Genomic DNA, 15,249 nt, shown 5'->3' with positions numbered 1-15,249 from the left:
CAAAATGTACATGGTTCCAGATTTATTAATTTTTATGTTCATTTTATGTACTTATACCATACTTTTTATTGCAGATATACAACATAGCTTTTGAGTTCTGTGAGTTATGGACCTGGAGAGATTTCCATATAGAACTCTAGTAGGACAGCTGAAGACAGCAATGCATATTATCCAAATGTGAATTTTACACTGTCAAAAGGCACACTTGATATTTTCCCAAATTCCTAGTCAGCTATGAAACCCATTGAGTGATCTTGGGTCAGTTGCTGTCTTTCAAACTTACCGGTTTGTCATGATGTTAAACTAAGGTCTCTCTCTCCCTCTGTGTGTGTGTTGAACTCTGCATACAACTCTGGCCTTCCATGGAGGAAGGTTGGAATCACCAGCACTGGCAGATTAACAAAATTTAGGGGAGGTGTTCTCAGAAATTTGGGGAAGGGGAAACTTACATAGAAACCTTTTAACTGCAGACACTCATATTTCTAAATAGCTCCAACAAAAAAATGACTGAATATTGTAAGCTCCTTGGAGGCAGGGAACCATATTCCTTTTTTTGCAAGTGAAATCCAATGACGCTCCATAGAAGGGGTAAAGAGATTTAAGAGAGGTAGGGGGCAGGGGGCCTGTGAGCCAAGGTGATATGGGAGCAGGGGGTGAAAGTGACGGTTGAGAAGAGGCAGGAATGGTACGTACATTTTAATACACTGATCTAAAAGCCAACAACAGGCAAGTCTTTGGCTTCTGTCTATAGCTATTGTGACTGATAGCTGGCAGTCACAAAAGATGCACCTGGTAACATGCCATTCCAGTCACAGCAGTCCCCCAGTCGACATCCTGTATAAGTGGGGAATTAGCCCTTGCTGAATACCTGATCGCTGTGCTCTTCAGATGTTTAACAAATGTTATGAGCTCAAGTGTGCATCTCAAATGTATATTTATATTGTTGTGCATTGTGTAATGTGTCTTCGGGGCCCTATTGTAAACAAGCTGTCAAGCTTAACTGGGTTTTCATGCAAAAATACCTTTCCATAAATAAATTAAAAATCCTCCAAGAAGCCTCTCTTAATGGGTCTGATTAGCAGATACTAGAGCTCAGCTGAACATTCGCATTTCTAAGCCATCTCACCTCAGTGAGTTGAATGCCCTCAATTCAGATGCACAGAAGCTCGTTTGAATCTTCAAACAGTTAAAGGTTTCTAATTCCTGAGGGGTAACCATGTTAGTCTCTTGCAGGAAAACAAAAACCAACCTGGCACTTTCAAGATGAACAGATTTGTGATAGTATAAGCTTTTGTGTATTAAAAGCTACTTCCTTAGATGAACAGCATTTTATCTTGAGTAACCTAGATAAACAGAGATGCATGGTTTTGTGTAAGTATATAAATTATGAACAGTGAGGTCAGATTGGAATAAAATGCAGAAAGGTGATAATTACATACTTAACAGTGGAGCAGCCCCTCTGGCAGACTCAGACGCCAACTCTGTCCCCATATCTACTCTAGTAGTACTCTTGTGGAACCTAATAATGTCATCCACAACTTTAGGGGTTCATTCAACTGCTCATCTACCAATGTGATATATATCACCATCTGCCAGCAATATCCATCTACATTCTACGTTGGACAAATCTGACATCAGGAATGGCAATATTTGTTCTGGGAACAAGGAATCAACCTCTGATATTCTGAAAAAGCCATTTCCCTTAGCCAGGAGACCGAGAAGCTTTGGGGAGCCCAGAGGAGGCAAGTGACCAAGAGTGGAGGAACCTTCATCTTGCCAAAATGCCACATAATAGCCCTCAAGGACAGCCCTTAGGGCATAAGATCTGCAAAGCCTCCCTCTCTTATTTTTGAGACTATTATAAATCACGACTGAGGTGATCAGTCTGAGCTAACTTCTGGCTTAAGAAGTGATGATAATTAAAAGATTGAAAGCAAAACAAAAAACTTGTTTTAATTGTTTGCAACCAAGAAAGTTTTTAAATGGCTGATGAGTGTTCTGATTGTTAGAAATCTTCCAAAAAAAATTTGGAAAAAAAACCCACGTTCCTTCTCCTTCTTTGAAGTGTTGTCTTCAAATTGAAACTACTTTCTCCACATCACTGTGGGGGGGGGGAATGTGGCTTGATAAGGAATGCTGTGAATACCTTAAGGTGAAGATGGGAGACTGAAGCTCCGTGGAGAAGCCGTGTGAAGACCGTAAAGTGGAGATTGAATTATTAATAAGATCAAGAATATTTAGCATGGCAAAAACATTGTTGGACACCCCATTGACTGCTGGCATCTTAGAGCAATTATTGGATGAGCAACTAAAAGAGATCAGAGCTGAGATTGATAAAATGGTAAATGAAAATGGACCAGAGAAGGATGAAATAGAGAATGAAATTAAAGAAGACACAGAACCTTTGGAGAACAATGTTGATAAAGGATTGCCAAAACAGGAGAGTGAAATGGTAAAGTTGGAGGCAGTAGATGCTGAAATGGAGGAGACATTCACACAGGTGCCTAGAATAATGAAACAGTCAGATGTTGGAGTTATGATGTTGGAGAAGTGGAATGAAGCCATGGACGGAGAGATTAAGAGATATCCTGAGCTGGCCGAGATAGAGCTGAGAGAGAAAGGATTCTGTGTTCAATTGGGAGTGAATTCAGAGAAAAAAGCTACCAAGTCTCTGATGATTCTCCTTGAAGAAGTGGAAATAGAATGAACTTAGAAATAATAATTAGGATGGCAAATCACTGCCAACAGGAATGGGATTGGAATATATGGAACTGAGTGTGAATTAATGAATATACAATAAGTAAATAACTATGGAATATTGTTTTAATGTATGACCACAGTGGAGAGACTCTTGTGTGAATAAAAATGAAAAGATTTATTATCAAAAACCCAACTGAAATGTGAATGATAACAGTCCATTGTTCCACCTCAGGTGTCTACTTCCCCAACCTGCAAGTGAATGTCAGGAATACAAAAACCAACCAGATACTGCACTTTCGGACTCAATTCTGTTTTAAGCAACTATGTTCTCTGTTATGGACTGAAACCACTTGTTCCTTCACAAGCCTAAATAATGGAGCAATGAAACCTGAGCCTTATAAAATCTGGGTTGTCCCCCCCCCCTTACCTCACTAGAATTAATGTCCAAGGTGCCTGAGAGCTGCCCATAATATGAAGAACATAAACAGATCATCTCTGGCAATCAGGACAGCAATTAGTGCTCCAACACTACAATAATCAGATATGAATGTCCAAATACTGGATCTATCCTGAGGTGCTCATTTTTTTTATTTTCTCACCTTCAAGACATTTCATTCAATATTATGCTAGGATGATTACTGAGAAGCGGGTGGGTAGAAAGAGAGGGAGAGTGATTGTATGACTGGTTAATCAGAAGAGAGTGAAATCTTTATATGGAAATTAGCATTTATATTATTTATCATTCGTCCCTCCTCTCCCATGCTTTTATTTTTTTATCCCCCTCCCCTTTATTTTGATTTTCACCCCTTTCCTTACAAAGGTTTTTGTGCATGGATTCGGAGCAGCCGTAAAATACACAGAGAGAGGCACAACCAAACAACGAACTCCCAATTTTGCAAAGGCCTACCTTCCGCGAACAACATATTGTGTGGCTCCCCACCTAATTATTATTTGCGCTAAGAGCTATTATGTAAATATATTAGCACACACAGGCTTAAAGAGTGCGCACATGCCTCAGGAATGGGGGGGGGGAGAGAGAGAGACGTTCAGATTTACCGCAACGCTGTTCTGCGAATGCAGACCCTTTAATAGAGAGTGGCACGTCCTTACTCAAAGGGCACCACCAGAAGCCATATGTCTCTTTTAGTGCTTAGGTCCTGAAAGGAGGTGCTTACTCCTTTTTTAATATTTTCCAATAAATATGTATGGGACCAGTCAGACCAGCATCAATACACCTACCCACAATCACACACACACACACGAATTAGTCACAGTGCCACACAGCCCTCTTGGAACAATGAGCAGCTCTCTGGAAGACCCTTGAATGGGAGCCGATTTGCCTCTTAATCCAAATGAATAATTAATGATAATTATCATGCTGCAGTTATTATCTGTGATAATAATATATCCGTAAGGTGAATAAATTCAATCTGCTACTATGCAGAAATGGCAACTCATAATATTCTTAAGAAATACAGATATAATTATCAGTATTAACGGTCAAGAAAAAGGGGAGGGGGGCTAGAAACAGTAGGTTTCTATATCCAGAGTTAGGATCAAAAGTCCATAGTAAAAATAAAAAAAAGACGACAGTGGATGATGATGATGAAACAAATCCCAGTAGCTAACAATATGAATCAAATTTTCTCTTGTCGTTCCTGCAGCAGTGGCTAGGAACAACCCATTTCAAACAGCATCATTTCCCTCCAATCCTATTTAAGAGTAGCTGAAATGTGAATTTGATCATTGCTCGCTCTGGCCTCAGATCCCCACCAGTTCCCTGCTAAAGGATGATTAAGTTTCTTTCAGATCTTGTAAAGAGCCTTATGGATGTTTGTCAATTGAGAGAGGGGAAGGAGTCGGGGGGCGGGGCGGGGCGGAGAACAGCATACTTATTCACTGCAAAAAAACACACACAAAAACGATTTCTAGACAAGTATGAAACTCTGAGAAAATCAACCAGAGTTAATAAACTGTGCCTTGTTTTTGAGCCTGCAGTGCACACACACCCATCTTTATCTAGCTGGGGGGGGGGGGAGAGAGAAAGGTTTGTTCCCAACCCCCCAGAGTTGCAGGCAACTAATCCTGGATTTCTCTAACCTTCCAAGGTTTTATGGTGATTGAAATGGAAGATGTTAGGAACAGGGATCTCTTAACAACTCTCAGCACCCTTTTCAAACTACAGGATTCCCAGGATTCTTTGGGTGTTTAAAGTGGTATGATACTGCTTTAAATGTGTAGCGCAGATGAAGCCAAAGTCAAGGATTGTATACATAGGGTTGTAATTTCATTTTTGCCTGTTGGGTGGTCTAGGTTGTGTGAAAAAAAATCAACCCAAGACACTGGGATGAGAAAAGAAGCCTTAGATTACAAAATTTATCAACAGTGGTATCTCAGGTTAAGAACTTAATTCGTTCTGGAAGTCCGTTCTTAACCTGAGGTGCCACTTTAGCTAATGGGGCCTCCCGCTGCCTCCGCGCCACCGACACACAATTTCTGTTTTCATCCTGAAGCAAAGTTCTTAACCTGAGGTACTATTTCTGGGTTAGCGGAGTCTGTAACCTGAAGTGTCTGTAACCTGAAGCGTCTGTAACCCAAGGTACCACTGTATGAGTTTATTGCCTTTGCAGCTCTTCTTCCAAGGGAGCCAAAATGGTGTCCATGCAGTTAACCTGTTTTGTTATGAAGTCTCCACTGGGAAGTAGATTAGGCAGAGATACAGTGGCTGAATCCAGGCCTCCATAGCCCAGGGTAGCCAACACAGTGACCTTCCGTTATTGCTGGCCTCCAACTCCCATCAGCACCAGACAATATGGGCCAATGATCAGGAATGATGGAAGTTGTGGTCTAGCAACATGCAGAGGGCTAACTCACATCTGCATGTCAGAAAAGTCAAATATGTTATGTATATGCAATGATTCATAGCAATCCATCAGGTATCACTTCATTTTAGTGTTCACAAATGTCACCTCTCATTGAGCCCCTTCATTTAGGATGTTTTGTTCTTGACTGAACTTATTTAGAGGGTCCATATGTTTTGACATTTGACTGCAACTCAGCACCAGTAGCTTAACTGCATCTGGAGAGCACTCCAAAGATGACAAATGAATATTCCAGGAAAGGTAGACACCACAGACAAAATCAGCTCCAGCTGTGGTTGCCGACTTCTGATACACTGATCTCCTGAATAGGTCCAGAAGACACGGGTCAAGGGGGTTGGTGAAGGGTAGAGTCTGGTGGAATCTGACAGATCATGAGAAGAGCTAGGTAGAACCTAGTGGTCTTTCAGCAAAGCGAAGATGAGACGTGGCAAAGCAATAACAGGGCAAGGGGAGAAACAAGCGACTCAGGAATGAAATCAGAGTGGAATCTAGCAAATCCTGGATGGGAATATGTCAGATTCCTATTTGTCAAAAGCAATAGCAACAGTGGCGGCAGCAGCAAGAAGACTGTTAGGCTGGGATTCTCAAGTTTGTGGGTTGTAAAGACCCTCATGAAGATTTCTTCAAGAACACAGATTCAGTTGTCACAAAATCCTTCAGCCCTATCACTTGTGGTGAATTTTTTTGTAGTACAGTGGTACCTCGGGTTAAGTACTTAATTCGTTCCGAGGTCCGTTCTTAACCTGAAACTGTTCTTAACCTGAAGCACCACTTTAGCTAATGGGGCCTCCTGCTACTGCCCCGCCACCAGAGCACAATTTCTGTTCTCATCCTGAAGCAAAGTACTTAACCCGAGGTACTATTTCTGGGTTAGCGGAGTCTGTAATCTGAAGCGTATGTAACCTGAAGCATACGTAACCCGAGGTACCACTGTATTCAGAAGACTATTTCAGCAAAGTTTAAATCTGTCTATTTACCAGTTCAAAGTACAAGTGCTCTCAGAAGTCAAAACATTCATTCAAACTATTCAGTGTTTGCAGGCAGAAATGTTTAGCAGCTTTCAGTGCACATTCGCCTCATTATTGGCTCATTTAATTAAATATTCATTCGTTCATCTAGCAGTTCTTTTGGCAATCCAGCAAGTTGTTGATTAACTCGGGTCTCATGACGAAAGGAGGAAACAAAATATGAAGTACTGTGTCCTGTACTATTTTTCTAGAAAAAGAGGTGCTGGAACTCACCATGAACACCTCCCTTGTCTCCAGTGGCGTAGCGTGGGTTGTCAGCACCCGGGGCAAGGCAAGTAATTTGCGCCCCCTAACCCATGGATTTGCACCCCCTAACCCGTGGATTTGTGCCCCCTAACCCTAACCCCCAGATGTTGCGCCCGGTGCGGCCGGCCCCCCCTGCACCCCCCCACGCTACGCCACTGCTTGTCTCTTATCATGGCAATGGTGCCTGCCTGAGAGGTGTCAAAACTGAGTTCTAGGGAGTTCTAGATGGGAAAAAGCCCTGACCGTGTCACAAACGTACCACTTTCACCAAACTTTTGAAGTGGCACAACTCTAAATGTCACTACATTTCACAATGGCTAGATTGTTATTTGCCCATATTTTTGTCAAAGAGCCAATTAATACAATATGTGCAATTGAAATTAGCAGGAAGCTCATCAAACATATTATTTGCTTGTTTGTTTGTGCGTTTGTTTTTAGCATGTGTCTGACGCTCTGGAATGATAATCAACTCTGGAATCGCTCTGGAATCGATAAACATCTACCTGACATTCAGAAGACATCTTAAGGCAGCCCTGTTCAGGGAAGTTTTTAATGTGTGATATTTTACTGTATTTTTGGTTTCTATGGAAGCCGCCCAGAGTGGCTGGGGAGGCCCAGCCAGATGGGTGGGATATAAATAATAAATTATTATTATTATTATTATTATTATTATTATTATTATTATTATGCAAAGACTCACATTAAATAAATGAAACCCACAACATCTTTCTGGAGGTGCAAATAAACCTACTCTCCTCTGGTAACATCTTCAAGAAATGACTGCACAGGTCTGCAAAACAAAATAGTTTCCTCCTTCGGACCATGTTTTATTGTGGTGAGTACAGTCAAGATTATCAGAGTTGAGTATGAGCCCCTGAAAAGCACTGAAATGAAATACGTTGTTATTGGGTCTGGTAGGGGTGAAAGCAAGGAGGCCAACAGAAGGGGGAGCCAGAGCCAAAGACAGGCATGGCCAACTCATCCTAGTGTTGCCTTCCCTATTGAGTTCTACAAGAGCACCACTGAGAAGTAGGAGGAGGAAGCTGACAACCAGTGCCACCTCCTGGATGAATTGGAAGTACAGTGGTACCTCAGGTTAAATATTTAATTCGTTCTGGAAGTTGGTTCTTAACCTGAAACTGTTCTTAACTTGAAGCACCACTTTAGCTAATGGGGCCTCCCGCTGCCACCGCGCAATTTCTGTTCTCATCCTGAAGCAAAGTTCTTAACCCGAAGTATTATTTCTGGGTTAGCAGAGTCTGTAACCTGAAGCGTCTGTAACCCAAGGTACCACTGTAAGAAGGCAGGCAGGTGGGAAGTGGCTGAAGGCAGACTAAGGTCAAGGTGCCCCATTTTCCCTAATGTACAGTGGATGCTCAGGTTGTGAATGTGATCCGTACAGGAGGCACGTTTGCAACCCACAGCGTTCACAACCCACAGTGCCGCATCTGCGCACATGTGGGTCATGATTCGGTGCTTATGCGCATGTGCAAAGTGTGATTTAGCGCTTCTGTGCATGTGCGAGCACTGAAACCCGGAAGTAACCCGTTCCGGTACCTCCAGGTTTGGCACGGTGCACAACCCGAAAACGCACAACCTGAAGCATCTGTAACCAGAAGTATGACTGTACTAACAGGGGCAGAGAAAGGTGGGGGCGGTGGGGTGGACCGCCCCAGGTGTCATCTCTGAGAGGGGTGACATTTGGTGTGTAGCCCGGTCACGACTCCCGCCTACCCCAATCCATTTGGGGAAGGATGGGAGCTGCTGCATTCCCACCTTCTGCCTTCATTTTTACAGCCACACGCTCCCGGGGTGGTGGAGGAGGCCCTGCAGGCATGCAGGGAGAGATGCAAAGGAGGAGGCAGGCAAGTAAACAAACAAGCAGAGGGCGGTGGGAACACTGGACCCAAACCCTGGAATCCTCCATAAAGCTCAACAAAAAGATTTCAATGAGGGAGGAGGTTGACAAGAAATTTTCTGCACCGGGTACCACGTGACCTTGCTACGCCACTGTGTACTAACCTCTACCATGGCCCATCTTTGTTAGCTTTCAGGTAGATCTTTTAAACACATTTGTTTCGGTCTGTGTTTTTCCAAAAATGATGCGCTGGGCTTTTAAACTGCTGCCATTTTTAGCTTTGCAACTCTCTCTCTCTCTCTCTCTCTCTCTCTCTCTCTCTGGTTTTATATTGTTTTAATTATATTTGTAAGTCGCCTCAGGAGGGCTAGCCCTACAAGGCAGCATGTAAATGCCTTAAATAAATAAATAAGCAGTACCACTCATGGCCTAAGCACCAGAAATAGAAGCAATGGGAGGAAATGCTATCAGAATCCACTCTATTCCAGGGTCTTCAAACCTGTGCTTCAAGGAGAGGTGGGAAAATTGCAGCCATACCTTGAGAACAAAATATTTGTCTCTTTCTTTCAGGGGGCAAACCACGGAATGTACTTTCTACGCACAGACCTCGCTCTCTTATCTTCACACATAATTCCCAGTAATGTCAATGGGACATATGTACAATTGAAGAGCAACACGAGTCCCCAACTACCAGTATGATTTTTTGCATATTTAATTGCATTGTGCAGTTTGAGCATCACAGATGTAACCGAAAAAATATAACCTCTGCATTTATTTTTTTTGTCCACGGGATTATTAAAATCGTTTTATTGGTGGCTATAAAATGTGCTGCAAAGGATTGATCAGGAAGGCTGAAATGGGCTTTTTGGATTTGTTTCATCATCTTCTTGCAAATGGATGTTTAAGAGGGTTTTTATCTTGGCGTCCTTTATGCATTATTTTCATGTCCTCTCCTGAAGCTCCTGTAACCGCAGTACCCGAGAGCCACTTAAACCTGCAATGGTATTCGATCCCTTGGGTAAAAGGAACTTGCAGATATATTATTGATTTATATATTTTTTTTAAAAAAAATTCAAGCTATTATGTATATGCTGGCTACAGGAGCCCTTGGGCAGATTTGTGTAATAATAAACCATTTTATTGTTGATGCAAATGGTAACAAAATTGTTCACAAGCCAGGTCTTACACAATGCCAAATGAAGGGGAAAGCAGTTAACGAGGGGTGGGTGGTGGGTAGAATGTGAATACAGCTGTCTTTGTTAGACTTAAGCATCCATTCATTCATTTTCAGAGAGAAATTGTCCTGATTATTTCCTTCACTGGGAGACAGTTGATCAACTATCCTCACTCAGGAGTGGGGCTGGTGGGGCTTGATCACTCACCTCAGTGTATAAAAACTGCCTAGTGTACAAAAACCTGTGGCTCTACAGATCTAGGCATGTTCTATCTACATCGTCGGAGGCCGTATGTCCCTGAATATCAATTTATGGGAATCAGAACTGGGGAGAATGTACAGTGGTACCTTGGGTTAAGTACTTAATTCGTTCCAGAGGTCAGTTCTTAACCTGAAACTGTTCTTAACCTGAAGCACCACTTTAGCTAATGGGGCCTCCTGCTGCTGCCGTGCCGCTGGAGCACGATTTCTGTTATCATCCTGAAGCAAAGTTCTTAACCTGAAGCACTATTTTTGGGTTAGCGGAGTCTGTAACCTGAAGCACATGTAACCTGAAGTGTATGTAACCCGAGGTACCACTGTAGTTGCACTCAGGTGCTGCTTTGAGGATCAGGCCAGCAGTCCATCTAGTCCAACGTTCTGAGATGGTTTTGAAGGATGTTGTCATTCTACCTATGTCTTTTCATCCACTCCCATAATTTGTGTCATGGCACTCTCAGGCGAGGTATCTCCAGAGCAAGGAATCAACTCTTCATTGCTATAAGTACATATACAAGTTAGAGAATGGCATGTCCATCTCTCAGACACTCCCAGGTGTGTACCTGATGAAGCAGTTGCAGCAACAGAGAGGCCCATTGGCTTATGTATCTCCTCCACCTGACCTGTGTGCAAGCAGGTGAAGACTATGCCTGCTTCTGCTCCTCCCTCTTAGGGTTGTCATACATCCAGAATTTCCTGGAGCGAATTTCAGAAAAATTAGGTTGATTGCCTAAAAAAAGCTACTCTGTCTTCAATCCTTTTCTGGTCCTGGGAGACAGTGGAGCAGGAGAGGTGGAGGAGGAGGAGGTGTAGAAGCCCTAGATTCTACACCAGCCTGACCTCTCCCTCTCTCCTCCTGTACTTGTTAGTGGGATGCGGGTGGTACTGTGGTCTAAACCACTGAGACTCTTGGGCTTGCTAATTGGAAGGTCGGTGATTTGGATCCCCACGACGGGGTGAGCTCCCGTTGCTCTGTCCCAGCTCCTGCCAACCTAGCAGTTTGAAAGCACACCAGTGCAAGTAGATAAATAGGTACCACTGTGGCGGGAAGGTAAATGGTGTTTCTGTGCGCTCTGGTTTCTGTCATGGTGTCCTGTTGCGCCGGAAGTGATTTAGTCATGCTGGCCACATGACCCGGAAAGTTGTCTGTGGACAATTGCTGGCTCCCTTGGCCTGAAAGCGAGATGAGCGCCGCAACCACCTAGTCACTTTTGACTGGACTTAACCATCCAGGGTCCTTTACCTTTACCTTTACACATACCTATTATTCACTCTCCAGTCTTGCAGCTTCTCCTGCCTCTGACTCTTGTCTCCTGGCTGTTACAGGTTCCCCCAGATCACAGATCCCTTCTTCCAAGTCTCCAATCCCCTTTCTCCTGGTGCCAACTCATCAGGATCCGGCCACCACTTCTCAGTGCCCAGCCGGTCCCTGACAACTTGTAAGTAGCTTTGTTTTTTTGTTTTACAATACCAGCCTCGAGGCTGCACTGTTTTCTCTCCTCCAAAGAAAAGTCACCCTGTAACGGTTGCCTTCAACTTCCCAGCACTGACAGAAAGAGGAAGCATCAAACAATACAATAAACCATTACCTCACTTTTAAAAATGCCTCTTTTTGTTTTTAGCATTAATGATCATAGGCATTAATAGAAAGCTTTGATTTTTAAAAACATAAATATAGACAAGGATCGACAGTGACTCCGGTTTGGCATGTTGCTGAGTTCAGCACAGAAACAAATATATTTAGGTTGCATTACTAAGCACAATTAGAGTGTAGGGAATTGTCTGATATTGCAATTGCAGGGATTTTTTTTGTTTGTTTCTGACCGGCAAACTGGATCCCAGCCTCCTCCACTCCCCATGGGCTGTTTGGGTGGGTGGGGTTGCCCACCTGTCAATCACCTGACATCATTATGAACCCTTTGGAAGGCATGCTGTCAGGACCAATCAACAAGACCTCTTGGCTGCAATAGGGAGTCCCATTCCCAATCCCAGTGGGACTTGCTGTCAGCTCTGAGAGAGCCCCATTTGCCAAGAAATAATCAGAAGCGTACTTTGAAGTCCTCTGCAGGCACATCTTTACCTGCCCCACACCTGACGTCACATACGAGGGCTGTTGGGTCGGGTTGAGGGAAATATTCTCGGGGGTCAAATCAGGGTCTCTGCTGGGCTTTATTCAGCCTATGGGCTTGTATACACAGACTGGCAGTGGCTCTCCAAGGTTCTGCTACAAAGCCAGAGATGAGCAACCTGCAACTCTGCTTTCAGGTGAAATGGAAGTCAGAGGGGGGAATGCAATAAAGCAGGTAGGAGAAAGAGAGAAATGAAGAGGCGGCAGAAAGAGAGAGAAAATGGGGAAGGTGAACTCACCCACATTTTGGGCTCTAGCCGTGCCTATGTTTGACTCCAGTCCTGTCCACTGCCCTTGGCATATTACCATTGATAACTTGTGTCCCATGGCAGAAAAATGGGTGTCCTTAAGGGCACTAAGCTATGATGAATGGTAAGTAGACCCATTCTACTTACTAGGCACTGGCAAACTTGAGGTTGGACTATTGCAGCGTGTTTTATGTGGGGCTACCATGAGGGCTATCATGTCACCTTGACGACAAAGGTCCATGTAGTTAAAGCTATGCTTTTCCCAGTAGTGATGTATGGAAGTGAGAGCTGGACCATAAAGAAGGCTGATCGCCGAAGAATTGATGCTTTTGAATTATGGTGCTGGAGGAGACTCTTGAGAGTCCCATGGACGGCAAAAAAGATCAAACCTCTCCATTCTTAAGGAAATCAGCCCCGAGTACTCACTGGAAGGACAGGTCCTGAAGCTGAGGCTCCAATACTTTGGCCACCTCATGAGAAGAGAAGACTCCCTGGAAAAGACCCTGAGGCTTTGAAAGATGGAGGGCACAAGGAAAAGGGGACGACAGAGGACGAGATGGAGATCCTTAAGTTCAATGATGGGATGTTTCAAAGTATCCATGGAATTATCCCCCTCTATAAGATTTAAAAAATTGCTCTCTAGTTGTGAATTATAGTTTTCAGACATTCAGTGGTTGGAGTCTAACTGTGGTCACAAACACCAATAACGCCCAATATCAAGCAGATTGAATGGGGTCCATATAACTGTTGTGATACAGATGTGTCTCTAGATGCTTCTATGACCACCTTAGTGATGTGTATTGATGCCAGCTTCTGCACAAGAATTTCTCCTGCTGAATCAGAGCTATCATATTTGCATTATGATGCCGACATCTGCAAACAATGTTAAGTTTAATTAGTCTAGCTTCACCAGTACAACCAAATCTCTTTAAGTAGCTGTCCAGGATAAGGGATACAAGCAGTGTTTGATATATTGATTAATTCATCTATAACTGGAGCACCGCTAATTGAATGAAAAATTGGTTTAATTGGTTGACAGCCAAATAAATTATGATAAACCACAAAGCCTATAAACATTGAGCCAGGACCATCTTAATAAATTGGACAAGCAAAACTGATTTTGATGAAAGTGGAACCCATTCCGTTGTCATTGTCAGTAGATATAATGGACATGCTGCTCAGCGTTAGTTAAATTGGCCAGCCTGATTAACAAACAAGATACACTCAATTACTCCACTTTAAGCCAATAGTGTCCCATTGTCTAATCACCCAGTCCTAATTGCCATCGCTATGGAAAACAGGATGCAACCACTGATGCTCTTGCTCAGAATGCTCTTGTTCAAAATTATTGAGGCCCATTTGTGTGGGAACTAACCTGGTATGTGCATATTGGCATAGCTATGCGGGTTGAAGCTGTGCAGTGACATACATAGTTATTGCATGGCATAGAGATGGAAGGATTATGTAGATAGTACTGGAAGGTGGAAATATGATGTAATCTGACTATATTATAATATTGCTTAAAAGAAAGATAGTTTCTTACTGTATGTCCAACTGCCAAAAAATAAAATGCATATGCAATTTTATTTTTTTACAAATCGTAATGCACTCTTGGCTATAATAATTCTACATCTACATGGTGGTGTTAACTAGAGAGTTTAGGCCTCCCACACCCTGCTTAATAGGATCATCACCAGGACTTCGTAGCTGGGCACTCCCTTGCATTTGGTGGCATTTTGGAAATGTGAGGGACTAGGTCTGCATCGGTGGGCATTAAAATGCTCCTTTTCAATGTCTATGTAGTAAATGTAATCATGATGATGTGTTTAGGATCTTAACATACCTAATCATGAAATTAGAATTATCTATCAAAACGTTCTGAATTCTGTCTGTGGGCATATATGTGTCCATGAGTTACCTTCTGATTTGTAAGCCCAAGAGGCTCAGTGGTTTAGACCACAATGCCACCAGAATCCCTGCAACGGAGTGAGCTCCCATTGCTCTGTCGCAGCTCCTGCCAACCCAGCAGCTCGAAAGCACACCTGTGCAAGTAGATAAATAGGTACAGCTGCAACGTGAAGGTAAATAGCATTTCCATGCGCTCTGGTTTTTGTCACTGTGTTCTGTTGCACCAGAAGTGGTTTGGTCATGCTGGCCACATGACCCAGAAACCTGTCTGTGGTCGAACACCAACTCCCTTGGCCTGAAAGCAAGATGAGCACCGCAACCCCATAGTCACCTTTGACTGGACTTAACCGTCCAGAGGTCCTTTACCTTTTTTACCTACCAAGAGTTACCATTCCACCTCTGGCTAGATGCAAGAAAAAGCCCAGATTCAATGGTATCTGACCTCCGGGGCAAGAGCTGTTTTGCTAGTGTGAGGGTGAGAATAATGGTTGTGCAATATGAAATGTAATGCAACAATTGCACTAGCATAAACTTGTTGTGAAACCACTTGTGCAACAGGAATATCGGGACCACAGCAATCTGTTTTGCAACCAGCCGTGATAACCATGTTGGCTTCCTGTAGGGTTGCCATATTTCTTTGTTTTAAAAAATGTATTTTTATTAAAGATTTTCTTGGTTTACAAAAGTATGTGCAATCTCTCTCTCTCTCTCTCTCTCTCTTTTCAAGTAGCATTCTTTACAGGTCAGTTTCATTTGTTGAGACATTAGGAAGAGGGGGAAAGAGGTGGAGGGGGAAAAGGTGAGTGGGGGTGGGGATGT

The 15,249-nt window shown here is 43.1% G+C and overlaps 1 long non-coding RNA gene across 1 annotated transcript in view; it reads right to left on the bottom strand.

Moving 5' to 3' along the window:
• The window catches only part of LOC309530247, a 209,860-nt gene that overhangs the window by 70,941 nt on the left and 123,670 nt on the right, over window positions 1-15,249 (bottom strand). The window lies entirely within an intron of this gene.

Source organism: Podarcis vaucheri (assembly GCF_965113315.1).
Source record: "Podarcis vaucheri genome assembly, chromosome: 4".
NCBI classification, from domain to species: domain Eukaryota; kingdom Metazoa; phylum Chordata; class Lepidosauria; order Squamata; family Lacertidae; genus Podarcis; species Podarcis vaucheri.
Note: the sequence above shows the minus strand (reverse complement) of the source record. Positions and strands in the feature narration are given on the sequence as shown.